A 15,273-nucleotide genomic window follows, 5' to 3' on the forward strand; every position below is an offset into this window, starting at 1 on the left:
AATCTCTGCAGGTGATTCTAATAAATACTTAGCATAAATCTCTGAGTTTATATAGTTGCTCCCTATTCTTTCTTTCTGAGCATCCCTATTCTTTCTTTCTGAAGATCCCTAGTAATACTCTACCAATTCTTTCTGTTCTTTGGGTTATTTACATGTAGGGCCATCTGTTAAGATGGCATAATTTTTGCTTATAAATTGGACTGAAGCATAAGTTCCAGACAAAAACATACAAATATATGGGTAATCTTTATAGACCCATTATTTATTTTATTGCAAAACTGAGATCCCCTCCCATTCCTAGGCAATAATTATTTGAACCTTACATCTTTGGCCTGGGTTCATATATAATCATTGAACAATAAATAGAGAAGGAAAGCAATAGCAATTTAAATGACATGCACAAGCAGTTCATTTTATTCAACAATACTTTCATGGCATGTAGTTCCATTTTTTAAAGTGCTGGCTTTGGACACTTACAGACACTCTGTAGTCTTATTTTTTTCAGGTTCTACTGAGTTCTGAAAATATCAAACCATGATACTAAGAACTAAACAATGTGTGAGAAACTGATGTGCTGGTGTGTAGCCTTTTAATGATATTGCTATGTATACAAATACTGTTGTCTTCTATTTCTTGTTAAGAAATGGGGATGCAAATTGATGTAACAATGAGGGTAAGCTCCTTGAAAGCAGAAATGGAGATTAATTTTTTACCTCCCTCATATCCAGTATCTAACATTTGACCTAGCATATAGTAATATATTTGGCTGGTGTAGAGGAAGATAATTTGGGATGAAACTCAATAGGATGAATCAGATATAATAAAGATGCTTTCTTTCCAAAGCAATGATCTTAATCCAGATCACAAAAATTAAATATTCATTAAGAAAGGAATAGGACTTTTTCAGAGATAGGCAAAAAAAGTCAGATATAACTTTAATGACAGAAGAAGTAATGAAATAAGAAACCAGAAAATTTGACTGTTTTAAGCACTCAAATTATTATAGAATGATTTTCTATTGGATCAAATACAAATTAGTTCGTGGTTTTGTTCTTTCTTGGGGGGGAGGGGCAAGAGAGATGAGAAGAGGGGCAGAGAGAGAATCTTAAGCAGGCTCCATGCCCAGTGCAGAGCTGGACTTGAGGCTTGATCTCACAGCCTTGAGATCATGACTTGAGCTGAAATTGAGAGTCAGATGCTTAACCAACTGAGACACCCAGGTGCCATCTGAAAGATCTTTTAACACATATTGATTAGGACTAAGACATAAGTAAGATAATAATGACTTAGAGAAGGGAAAACCTGGAGAAAAGGAATGGGATCAAAAACATTTTGTACAAAACATACTTAAGAGAAAAAATTCTTGACACTTGAATTTTTGGACTTGATGATAACCTAGACATTTATCAGGATTGCTTCATTAAATTTGATTTTATTAATTTATAATTCTAAATAGTTAATCAAGAACTGACACTGAAAACCATCATGTTGTTAGCCTTAAATTTACACAGTGATATTTGCTAATTATTTCTCACTAAAACTGGGGGTATAAGAGTAGTATAGATAAGTGAATTATAGTTTTTTTTACAATGGAATATCATACAGGAATGAAAATATTAAAAATTGCCAAGTTCTTGCTTCAGTAGCACACATGCTAAAATTATAATGATACAGAGATTAGCATGGCCCCTGTGCAAGGAAGACATGCAAATTCATAAAGTATTCCATATTAAAAAAAACTACCAATATTCAAAACAAAGTGAGTGACTCTCATGAAATTAATAATTAATAAAATAAATGCAAAAAAGTGACAGTGACTATGCATTATTTTAAAAGACAAGATAGGGGGAAAACAAACAGTAGGATGGCATAGAGGGGGGTTCTCAAATCTATCAAAACTTGTTCCCTTTTTATAACAAATAATTTTGTAGGTGCTCTTTATTACCATGAAATGTAATTCATATGTATGTAATATGCTTATATAGATAAGTTTTAAAAAAGCAGTAAAATATATGAACTGTTATATAAAGGAGAAATAAAAGGAGAGTAGTTTCAATGTTTTATTAAATATAATACCCTACATAGAAATATGAAATTTATAATATATTTCAATATGCATTTAGGCATGACTACACTTTAAAACATGATGTTTATTGCTTGGATCCTTTATTATAACCAATGTGACTATACCAGCTCCAGCTGCAGAATGATGCAGGTGTGTTGTATTGATGACTCAACTATATATGCAGCATTGCCTCAGGGACATGGGTTTCCTGAAAGGTACACAACCCTTAGTAAAGTTTCAAACAAAGCTCAGGAAACAAATACAGTCTAACTGTAATTTATACAAAAGTTGTATTTCTAGAAAATTAAGTGCAAATTAACACCTTGCAAAAAACACTTTGTGTGCCATGGAGTTAGGTTGTAGGTATAAATACTTACAAATGGGATTTTCTTCTATAAGATTGATAAGACATTAAAAACTTACGTAGAATATAGAATAGTTGTTCAGTGTAGTGCTCATTGTAAGAGATCTATCATCCCTGGCTTACCAAATACCTGTGCTATCATCAATTCATTGTGAAAAATAAAAATCCCCCCTCAAGTTTCCAAAATATTCCTTAGTGGCTGTTCTGAGCCTGATAAGTGTTGGTAGTCAATGACACACTTCAGCCAAAGATATGTGCAAACTCTGACCTAACATTCTCTGAAAACAATTACGTCTTTTTGAATCTCAGTTGAGAAAATGGGAGGGAATGGAACTAGGAGTGCAGAAAAGCTATTTTTCATTTTAAGGTGTAGACACCTTATTAGAGAGTTTATCAATCATACAGCAGCTTCAAGGTTTTTTACCTGCTAGCACTTTTGAGGGATCTTGCTCAATATTCTTCTGGGTCTCACATCTCACTCTTCTCAAGAGTTACCCTGATACATTACAAAATTTTCTTTTTTGTGACTCTTGATTAGGCCACCCAGTTTTTAGAGAAAATCAAGGCTAGGAAAACTCTCAGTGGTACCCATCTCCTCACATGATCTGATACCCCATCCCTGCCCCAAAAGCTAAATATCCTCACTGGATCTCCAAGTCAGTGGCTCCTTCTCACCTTACACCTTAGGAGCACTAGAATGTCAGCCCAGGCTGTTGGACTAGGCTCTCTGAGTCTAGGCAGGGAGAAAGAACGACAAGATCACTGGAACTGAGAGTATTCTTCCAAAGCCCAGATTCTCACTGTCTAACAGAAAGGTGAAAAAGAAATAACTTTAACATATTTTAGTAATAGTAGTTGAATTTACTTTTTTTCTCTTTAAATTAGTAAGCAGAAGTGACTTGTGGTATTATTTGTTTACAATTCTTCTTTCCCTCCCTGTCCTTGTCATGGATTCTCCATGTATAGAATATACTTCCTCTGTGCACTGATGTTCGGCTTGGTCATATGATTTGCTTTAGTCAATAAAATGTGGGCAGAATTGAGAGTATGACAGTTTTCAGCTATAGGTTTTTTTTTAAGATTTTATTTATTTATTTATGAGAGACACACAGAGAGAAGCAGAGACATAGGCAGAAAGAGAAGCAGGCTCCATGCACAGAGCCCGATGTAGGACTTGGTCCCTGGACCCGGGATCACGACCTGGGCCAAAGGTAGACACTCAACCGCTGAGCCATCCAGGTGCCCCTCAGCTATAGGCTTTAAAGAAACATGGAAAGTTCTTGCCAGCCCTCTTGCAAACCTATCCTCTGCCGTGAAAAACACATTAACTGTTTAACAGAATAAAGAGATGTGCAAAATAGACATGTAGTCACTCACAGCCAGGAGCCAAGCTAGACAAGTGTAGTCCAGTCCATTTGACCAACAGCTGATCTGTAGAACTATAAGAGAGGAATAGATAATTGTATTTATATGGTTGTAACCCACTGAGAAATGGAGGAGGGGCAGGGATTTGCTTTGTTAAACATTAATGTAGAAATCGTGACTAATACAGCAGACTAGTTTCATAATAGGCACCTCACAACGGCATGAATGGACACCATACATTGAGTTGTGGTCAACAACCAGGTTTTCCCCTTGAAAAATAGGCTCTGACTTGGAGATTCAATAAGGTACTTAAGGTTTTTGGCAGAGGATAGGTATCAGGTTGTAAGAAGAGATGAATACCACTGAGAGTTTGCCTAGTCTAGATTTTCCCAAGGAACTGAGTGGTCTGTTAAAGCAAGAGTTATATAACAAAGACATTTTGCACTGTATCAAGGGTAACTCATATCTTGACAATAGTGAGATCAGACTCCCAGAATACCATTAGGCAAGATCCCCAAAAGCATTAGCCCCTAAGTCTTGAAGCTGCTATATGATTTACACTTTAAAATACTTTCATTCGATGCAATGAATGAGAAAGAGAACTCTAAAGGCAATGGATAAAAATAACAGTAAAACTATACTCCATGTGTCTGAAAAAAATTAAGGAGAAAAATCTGAAGCCGATAGGACCAGTTTGGTATGAATTGTAATGGAGCCTGTATTGGAAAGCTCCTTCAAAGTTAATTTGCACTTAGAGACTTGGTAAGGAAACTTGAACAGTTATATTGGAATTAGGGGCATAATTTACACAGCTGAAGGGAATGCTTCGATTGCCAATTGAAGTTACCATGGAGAACCTTATTAAATTAAGTCTAATGAAGGAATGGGATGAAACATCATTAGCTTTACTTTCATCAACATTTCAAATTTCAGAGGATCATACAATATTTTCAAGCTGGATCTTGGGGTTTCTGTAATGCTTTAATTTTTACCAGGAAATGGAGATGCAAACAGATTGAGTTGGTCTGCCCAAACTCACACAGAGAGCAGTGGATTTGACACTTAAGTCTAGGAGCCTGTCTACTACCTCTTTTCAACTTTTGATTTTTGTCTTTTATTTAATGAGGGGGGGGCAGAGACACAGACAGAGGGAGAAGCAGGCTCTATGTGGTGAGCCTGATGTGGGACTCGATCCTGGGACACCAGGATCATGCCCTGGGCCGAAGGCAGGTGCTAAACCGCTGAGCCACCCAGGGATCCCCTGACTTTTTTATTCTCAATTTTATTTTATTTTTTTGTATATTTTATTGGAGTTTGATTTGCCAACATATAGCATAACACCCAGTCCTCATCCCGTCAAATGCCCCCATCAGTGCCTGTCACCTAGCCCATCTCCCCTCTACAACCCCTTGCTCATTTCCCAGTTAGGTGTCTCTCATGTTCTGTCACCCTCACTGATATTTCCCACTCATTTTCTCTTCTTTCCCCTTTATTCCCTTTCACTATTTTTTTTATATTCCCCAAATGAATGAGACCATATAATGTTTGTCCTACTCCAATTGACTTACTTCACTCAGTATAATACCCTCCAGTTCCATCCACGTCGAAGCAAATGGTGGGTATTTGTCGTTTCTAATGGCTGAGGAATATTCCATTGTATACATAGACCACAGCTTCTTTATCCATTCATCTGTTGATGGACACCAAGTCTTCTTCCACAGTTTGGCTATTGTGGACATTGCTGCTAGAAACATCGGGGTGCAGGTGTTCCGGCGTTTCACTGCATCTGTATCTTTGTGGTAAATCCCCAGCAGTGCAATTGCTGGGTCATAGGGAAGTTCTATTTTTAACTCTTGGAGGAACCTCCACACAGTTCCAGAGTGGCTGTACCAGTTCACATTCCCACCAACAGTGCAAGAGGGTTCCCCTTTCTCCACATCCTCTCCAACATGTGTTGTTTCCTGCCTTGTTAATATTCCCCATTCTCACTGGTGTGAGGTGGTATCTCATTGTGGTTTTGATTTGTATTTCCCTGATGGCCAGGGATGCGGAGCATTTTCTCATGTGCTTGTTAGCCATGTCTATGTCTTCCTCTGTGAGATTTCTGTTCATGTCTTTTGCCCATTTCATGATTGGATTGTTTGTTTCTTGGGTGTGAGTTGAATAAGTTCTTTATAGATCTTGGATACTAGCCCTTTATCTGATAGGTCATTTGCAAATATCTTCTCCCATTCTGTAGGTTGTTTAGTTTTGTGGACTGTTTTAGTTTTAGTTTTGTGGACTGTTTCTTTAGCTGTGCAAAAGCTTTTCATCTTGATGAAATCCCAGTAATTCATTTTTGCTTTTGTTTCCCTTGCCTTCATAGATGTATCTTGCAAGAAGTTACTGTGGCCAAGTTCAAAAAGGGTGTTGCCTGTGTTCTCCTCTAGGATTTTGATGGATTCTTGTCTCACATTTAGATCTTTCATCCATTTTGAGTTTATCTTTGTGTATGGTGTAAGAGAATGGTCTAGTTTCATTCTTCTGCATGTGGCTGTCCAATTTTCCCGGCACCATTTACTGAAGAGACTGTCCTTTTTCCAGGGGATAGTCTTTCCTGCTTTGTTGAATATTAGTTGACCATAGAGTTGAGGGCCCATTTCTGGGTTCTCTATTCTGTTCCATTGATCTATGTGTCTGTTTTTGTGCCAGTACCACACTGTCTTGATGACCACAGCTTTGTAGTACAACCTAGAATCTGGCATCGCGATGCCCCCAGCTATGGTTTTCTGTTTTAATATTCCCCTGGCTATTCGGGGTCTTTTCTGATTCCACACAAATCTTAAGATGATTTGTTCCAACTCTCTGAAGAAAGTCCATGGTATTTTGATAGGGATTGCATTAAATGTGTAAATTGCCCTGGGTAGCATTGACATTTTCACAATATTAATTCATCCAATCCATGAGCATGGAATATTTTTCCATCTCTTTGTGTCTTCCTCAATTTCTTTCAGAAGTGTTCTGTAGTTTTTAGGGTATAGATCCTTTACCTCTTTGGTTAGGTTTATTCCTAGGTATCTTATGCTTTTGGGTGCAATTGTAAACGGGATTGACTCCTTAATTTCTCTTTCTTCAGTCTCATTGTTAGTGTATAGAAATGCCACTGACTTCTGGGCATTGATTTTGTATCCTGCCACACTGTCAAATTGCTGTATGAGTTCTAGCAATCTTGGGGTGGAGTCTTTTGGGTTTTTTTATGTACAGTATCATGTCATCTGCAAAGAGGGAGAGTATGACTTCTTCTTTGCCAATTTGAATGACTTTTATTTCTCTCTGTTGCCTGACTGCTGAGGCTAGGACTTCTAGTACTATGTTGAATAGCAGTGGTGAGAGTGGACATCCCTGTCTTGTTCCCGATCTTAGGGTCAAGGCTCCCAGTGTTTCCCCATTGAGAATGATATTTGCTGTGGGCTTTTCATAGATGGCTTTTAAGATGCTGAAGAATATTCCCTCTATCCCTACACTCTGAAGAGTTTTGATCGGGAATGGATGCTGTATTTTGTCAAATGCTTTCTCTGCATCTATTGAGAGGATCATATGGTTCTTGTTTTCTCTTGTTGATATGATGTATCATGTTGATTGCTTTACGAGTGTTGAACCAGGCTTGCATCCTGAGGATAAATCCCACTTGGTCATGGTGAATAATCTTCTTAATATACTGTTAGATCCTATTGGCTGGTATCTTGTTGAGAATTTTTGCATCTGTGTTCATCAGGGATATTGGTCTATTAATCCTCCTTTTTGGTGGGGTCTTTGTCTGGTTTTGGAACTAAGGTGATGCTGGCCTCATAGAACGAGTTTGGAAGTATTCCATCTCTTTCTATCTTTCAGAACAGCTTTAGTAGAATAGGTATTGTTTCTTCTTTAAACGTTTGATAGAATTCCCCTGGGAAGCCATCTGGCCCTGGACTTTTGTGTCTTGGGAGGTTTTTGATGACTGCTTCAATTTCCTCCCTGGTTATCGGCCTGTTCAGGTTTTCTATTTCTTCCTGTTCCAGTTTTGGTAGTTTGTGGTTTTCCAGAAATGAGTCCATTTCTTCTAGATTGCCTAATTTATTGGCGTATGGCTGCTCATAACATGTTTTTAAAATCATTTGTATTTCCTTGGTATTGCTTGTGATCTCTCCTTTTTCATTCGTGATTTTATTAATTAGAGTCTTTTCTCTCTCTTTTTTTTAATAAGTCTGGCTAATGGTTTATCTATCTTTCTAAATAATTCTTTCAAAGAACCAGCTCCTGGTTTTGTTGATCTGTTCTACAGTTCTTCTGGTCTCTATTTCATTGAGTTCTGCTCGAATCTTTATTAACTCTTTTTCTGCTGGGTGTAGTTTTTATTTGCTGTTCTCTCTCCAGTTCCTTTAGGTCCAAGGTTAGCTTGTTTATTTGAGGTTTTTTTCCAATTTTTTGAGAGATGCTTGTATTGCTATGTATTTCCCTCTCAGGACTGCTTTTGCTATATCCCAAAGATTTTGAATGGTTGTATCTTCATTCTCATTAGTTTCCATGAATCTTTTTAATTCTTCTCCAATTTCCTGGTTGACCCTTTCATCTTTTAGCAGCATGCTCTTTAACCGCCACGTGTTTGAGTTTCTTCCAAGTTTCTTCTTGTGACTGAGTTCAAGTTTCAAAGCATTATGGTCTGAAAATAGGCAGGGTACAATCCCAATCTTTTGGTATCAGTTAAGACCTGATTTGTGACCCAGTGTGTGGTCTATTTGGAGAAAGTTCCATGTGCACTTGAGAAGAATATGTATTCAGTTGCATTTGGATGTAAAGTTCTGTAAATATCTGTGAAATCCACCTAGTCCAGTGTATCATTTAAAGTTCTTGTTTCTTTGGAGATGTTGTGCTTTGAATATCTGTCATTTGCCGTGTTGAAGTCTCCCAGTATTAGTGTCTTATTATCTAAGTATGTCTTTACTTTGGTTATTAATTGATATACTTGGCAGTTCCCATATCAGGGGCATAAATATTCATGATTGTTAAGTCCTCTTGTTGGATGGATCCTTTAAGTATGATATAGTGTCCCTCTTCATCTCTTACTACAGTCTTTGGGATAATTTATCTGATATGAGGATTGCTACCCCTGCTTTCTTCTGAGGACCATTTGAATGGTAAATGGTTATCCAACCTTTTATTTTCAGGCTGGAAGTGTCTTATGTCTAAAATGAGTCTCTTGTAGACACCAAATAGATGATTCTTACTTTTTTATGCAGTCTGAAACCCTGTGTCTTTTGATGGGATCACTAAGCCTGTTCACGTTCAGAGTTACTATTGAAAGATATGAATTTAGTGCCATTGTAATACCTATTCAATGTTATAGGATTATTTTTTTGGGCTTCCTCTTCCTTTTACAGAGTCCCCCTTAATATCTCTTGCAGAACTGGTTTGGTGGTCACGTATTTTTTCAGCTTCTGCTTATCTTGGAAGCTCTTTATCTCTCCTTCTATTCTGAATGAGAGGTTGCTGGATAAAGTATTCTTGGCTGCATGTTCTTCTCATTTAGGACCCTGAATATATCCTGCCAGCCTTTTCTGCCCTTCCAGGTCTCTGTGGAGAGGTCTGCTATTAATCTGATATTTCTTGCCATATAAGTTAGGGATCTCTTATCTCTTGCTGCTTTAAGGATTTTCTCTTTATCTTTGGAATTTGCAAGTTTCACTATTAAATGTCTAGGTGTTGAATGGTTTTTTATTGATTTTGGGGGGGACCTCTGTATCTCCTGGGTCTGAATGCTTGTTCCCCTCCCCAAGTTAGGGAGTTCTCAGCTATGATTTGTTTAAATATGCTTTCTGTTCCTCTGTCCCTCTCGGCGCCCTCTGGAGTCCCAATTAAATGTAGATTTTTCCTTCTGAGGCTATCATTTATTTCCCTTATCCTTTCCGCGTGGTCTTTTGTTTTTCTCTTTTTTCCTCCACTTCCTTCCTTGCCATCAACTTGTCTTCTATGTCACTCACTCGTTCTTCTACCTCATTAACTCTCATCGTTAGGACCTCCAGTTTGGATTGCATCTCATTTAATTGATTTTTAATTTCAGCCTGATTAGATCTAAATTCTGTAGTCATGAAGTCTCTTGAATCCTTTATGCTTGTTTCCAGAGCCACCAGTAACTTTATAATTGTGCTTCTGAATTGGCTTTCTGACATCGAATTATGATCCAAATTCTGTAACTCTGTGGGAGAGAGTTCTGTTTCTGATTCTTTCTTTTGTGGTGAGTTCTTCTTTCTAGTCATTTTGCTCAGTGCAGAGTGGCTAAAAACGAGTTGTACTCGGAAAAAAAAAGGAGGGGTATCCTCTGGTTCTATATACTATAAATCCCTCAACTTCCCCTGGAGCTTTCCAGTGCTGTTCGATCAAGAACCTTCCCTTCCCCTGTCCTTCCAGGTGGTCTTCTCTGGGAGGGGCCTCCTCTGCTGATTCTCAGGTGTGTGCATCTGTGGGCGCTGCCCCGCTGGCTGCCAGGTGTACGGCTCAGTGGGAGCTGTTTATCCTGTGAGGCCCTTGTTCCCTGGCGGCCCCGCTCCGTCCCAGGCACAGGGTGACACCAGGAGGGGCAACAACACTGGCTGCAGTCAGCTCTCCAGCCCTGGAGTCAGCTCAAGCAGTAACTACCGCAGTCTCCCAGTCTGCAGGGGCCTGGATGCTCTGAGTGTGGCGGGCACCCTGCGGCAGGAGCATCCTCACTGTCCTGTGGCCTCTCCGCCTCTGCCTGTCCCGGGGGGAATGCCGGATACTGGGCTGTGTCCCCCGGCGGCCTGGGATTCGGGGCCTGCGGTGCTGGAATTGCGCTCCCGGGGGCCGCGGTTCCTGAAGGCAGCAGGGCGCAGCCCCCTCCACGCAGAGCCGCCTGAGTTGCTCCCGAGGGCCCGCCACGCGCGCACTCCATCCCTTTACCGAGATGGGCCCACAGTCTGTGTCACGCTCTCCTCCAGGCGCACTTCCTCTGTTAGTGACCCCGGGAACCCGGAGGCCTCACTGCCCCTCCTGCAGTGCTGCCTGAGCCCCTGCGAACGCCTTTCAGTCCGGGAACAATCCGGTGCGGATTTTTAAAGTTCCTGCTTCTCGGGGACTGGGCTTTCCTCTCCTGGAGGCTTTCGCCGCCACCCTTAGCCCAGCTGCTCGTGGGGTCCCCTTCTCCACTTGATTCTTTTTTTTCTTCTGCCTTTCTAACTTGTTAGAAGCACAAACTCTTCTTTCTGTAGCATTCTGGCTGTTCTCTCTTTAAATCTCAGGTCGGATTCGTAAGTTTTCAGGATGATTTGAAAGTTATCTAGGTAAGTTTGTGGGGACAGGTGATTTGGGGATCCTACCCTCCGCCATCTTGCCCCACCTCCCTTATTCTCAGTTTTAATCACTGAATCAAATTATCCTGGAAAAGAAAAAAGGAAAAAGAAAAAAATTATTTTAAAACTGCTGCCTAATCTGTTCCTCAAGAGTTTGATATTTTGCTGAGAAACCATGGGCAATTGATTCAGACCCTTAGCTTTTTTCTTCTCTGACATGATATATGAAGATATTTTTCTTTCTGCTAATATTACTTGAGAATCGTAGTACTTCAAAGCCTTATGTACATTTTACTTCATAGAGGATGTGTTGGCAAAACACAAGTGGCAATATGAGAGGTTTTGAAAGTCCTGAGGATATATACCAATAGAAATACCAATCTTTGTTTAAGGGAGGATAAAGAATGCCTAGATTACTTTCTACTTGCTCTCAGTGAGTTCTGTGTAGCCTTTTTTAGATTTAATTTTTTTAAAGATTTTATTCATTTATTCATGAGAGACAGAGAGAGAGAGAGAGAGAGAGAGAGGCAGAAACACAGGCAGAGGGAGAAGCAGGCTCCATGCAGGGAGCCTGACGTGGGACTCGATCCCGGGTCTCCAGGATCATGCCCTGGGCCTAAGGCGGCGCTAAACCGCTGAGCCACCCAGGCTGCCCTGTGTAGCCTTTTTTTAACGAAAAAAATTTTTGTGACAATTGTACATTACATGCAGTTGTAAGAATAGCACAGAGGAATCAGTGTACTCTTTACCAATTTCTCCAAATGGTAATATCTTGAAAAGCTAGACTACAGTATCACAGAGGATATTGACTTTGAAATAATCCACCAGTCTAATTCAGATTTCCCCAGTTTTACCAGCATTCCTGTGTGTGTGTGTGTGTGTGTACATTTAGTTCAATATAATTTTATCACATGTGTTCATGTAGCACTACTTAAGTCAAGAAAAAAAAAAACAGTTTGATCACTACAAGGATCCCACTCAGTCCCTATCCTGATACATAATCTGTTCTCCATTTCTATAATTTTATCATTTCAAAATGTTATTAATTGAATTATGTAGCATGTAACCATTTAGGATTGGCTTTTTTTATTCAGCATAATTCCCTAGAAATTTTTCGAGGTTGTTTTGTGTATCAGTAGTCCATTCCTTCTTATTGCAGAGTAGTATTCGTTGTATGGATATACAATAGTTTGTTTAATCATTTACCTGTTGAAAGACATCTTCATTGTTTCCAGTTGCTGGTTATTATGAATAAAGCTGCTATGAACATTTGGGTATAGGTTTTTGGGTGAACAAAACTTTTTATTTCTCTGAGGTGAATACCTAAGAGTGCAGTTGCTGGCTTATATGGTAATCACATGTTTAGTTTTTCAAAGAAGTTGCCAAACTGTTTTCTAGAGTGGTTGTATCATTTTACATTTATACCAACAATGTGTGAGTATTCTATTTTCTCTACATCCTCACCAGCATCTGGTGTTGTCACTGTTTTTTAGTCATTCTAATGGGTATATGATAGTACTTCATTATGATTTTAATTAGAATTTCCCCATTTATCAATGATGTTGAACATTTTTTCATGTACTTGATGTGATATGGGGTTTTGGATAAATTTATTAAGTTTCTACTTTTATGGATTGTATTTTTGGTATCAGGTATGAGAACTCTTTGCCTAGCCCTAGATCCTGAAGATTTTCTTGTGTTTCCCTAAAAGTTTTACAGTTTTACACTTAGATGCATTATCCGTTTTGAGTTACATTTTTATGTCTGATGACTAAATCAAGGGGTTTGCCCCCTCATTTGTGTCCAGTTGCTTCGGTACCATTTCTTGAAAAAGCTATTTTTCCTGTTTTGAATTGCTTTGCTTATGTACCTTTGTAAAAAAAATGAATTAAACATATTGATTTGGGACCTTTTTTCTACTTTCCCTATTCGATTACATTAATCTGTGTGTCTATCCCTCTGTTCATATCACATACGATTTTCTAGAGTGGCTCTACCAACTTTGTTTGCATTAGGTTTAGTTTGCTCTTCCTTTTCTAGTTTCTTGCAGTGGGAACTTAGATTAATTGAATTTCTATGTATTTAGATATTTTCCTGCTGTCTTTCTTTTATCTAGCTTGATTTTTATATGGTGAGAGAACAGTCTGTATGATTTCACTGTTTTGAAGTTTTTTGAGGATTGTTTTGACTATTACATGGGTGCTTGAAAAAAAAAGTGGAGTATTCTGCTGTTGTTGAATGGAATATTATATATGTCAATTAGGTCCTGTTGATTGAATGTGATGTGCAGAATTTCTACATCCTTGATGATTTTCTATATTAGTTCTGTTGTTGAAAGGGAGGCTTTGATGTACCCAGCTATAATTTTTGAATTGTCTGTTTTTCTTTTCAGCTCTATTAGTTTTGCTTTATATATTGTAAACTATCTTGTTTGGTATGTACACATTTGATATTATTTTATCTTCCTGGTGTAGCAATCATTTTGTCATTATGTAGTATCCCTCTTTGTCTTTTGTAGTATTGTTTGCTTGTAGTCTACTTTGTCTGATATGCATATTGCCACTTCTTGTTTTTGATGTTTGCATGGTATATCTTTTTCCACCTTTTTACTTTCGACCTACATTTGCTGTTGAATTTGAAGTCAGTTTCTTGTAAAAAACATATCGTTGGGTCATGTTTTTTAATTATTTTACTAATCTGTCTTTTGGTCAGTTTATTTACACTATGTACATGTAAGATAATTATTCATATTTTAGAGCTTAAGTATTCCATTTTATTATTTTTTTCTGTTTGTTTTTACTAGTTCTTTCTTTGTTTCTCTTTCCTGCCTTCCTGTGAGTTACTTGAATATTTCTTAAAATTTCATCTTGATTTATTTATAGCATTTTTGAATGTATATGTTTTAGTTTTTATAGTAATTTATGTGGGTATTAGAGTATATATATATGTAATATCCACTGGTATTAATATTTTATCACTTCTAGTGAAATATGAAACCATATGTCCATTTATTGTTCCATTTACCATTCCACTTACTCTCTCCACTTTTAAATACCATCGTCTTGAGTATCAGAAGGTATTATAATTTTTGTTGTTATTTCATATATGATTTATAAAATGTCTACAGAGCATAATCTATTTTATATAACCATATTTTACTCTTTCTATTTTTCGTTCTTCCTGATGCTCTAATATTCCTTCTTTTATAATTTCCTTTTTGTTTGAAACAATCCTTTAGCCATCCTTTAAAGATAGATTTACTAATAAGAAATCCTTTTAGTTTTCCTTCATCTGAGATATTTGTATTTCCCCTTTATTCCTGTAGGATACTTTCACCAGATATAGAATTTGAAGTTGACAGTTTTTTTCTTTTAGCATGTAGAAAATGTCTGCTACTTTCTTCTGGTTTTCATGATTTCAGATTTTAATTTTAAATGATTTTAATTGATTTTTAATCAGTAGTCCTATATAGGTCCTATATAGGTAATTTATTGTTTCTCTTGGTGTGTTTTCAAGAGACTTTTTCTTTGTCTCTAGTTTCTAGAAGTTTAAACATGATGTATCTTTGTGTAGATATTTTTGGATTTATCCTACTTAGGTAGTACTGAATTTCTTTTTTTTTCTTTTCTTTTTTAAAGATTTTATTTATTTATTCATGAGAGACACACACAGAGAGGCAGAGACACAGGCAGAGGGAGAAGCAGGCTCCATGCAGGGCACCTGACATGGGACTCGATCCCAGGACTCCAGGATCATGCCCTGGGCCGAAGGTGGCGCTAAACCTCTGAGCCGTCCAGGCTGCCCAGTACTGAATTTCTTAAGTCTGTACCTTTGTGTCTTTTGCCATATTGGGAAAATTTTCGGCCATTATTTTTTCTTACACTCTTTCAGCCCCTTCTTTTTCTTTTCCTTTTCTGTGACTCTGATAACAGTCTTGAATCTTTTCTCATTGTCTCACAAGTCTCTGAGGTTGTTCATTTTTCTGTTTTCAGATTAGGTAAATTCTATTGATCTGACCTCAAGTTCACTGATTTTATTCTATGTCATTCAACTTTACTATTAAGCCCACCCAAAAAGGTTTGTAAAAAAATGTTATTGTATTTATTAGTTCTGTATTTACATCTGGTTATTTATAACTTTTGGTTCTTTTTGAAGAT

General features: G+C 37.8%; 1 protein-coding gene and 1 pseudogene across 1 annotated transcript in view; both read left to right on the forward strand.

Moving 5' to 3' along the window:
- LOC144308958 (uncharacterized) overlaps positions 1-15,273 on the forward strand; it is a 159,040-nt gene that overhangs the window by 93,906 nt on the left and 49,861 nt on the right. The gene's annotated exons all lie outside the window — the stretch shown is intronic.
- Positions 1,635-1,734, forward strand: LOC144309272 (U6 spliceosomal RNA; annotated as a pseudogene).

The sequence above is a fragment of the Canis aureus genome, chromosome X, assembly GCF_053574225.1.
Source record: "Canis aureus isolate CA01 chromosome X, VMU_Caureus_v.1.0, whole genome shotgun sequence".
Taxonomy (NCBI): Eukaryota; Metazoa; Chordata; class Mammalia; order Carnivora; family Canidae; genus Canis; species Canis aureus.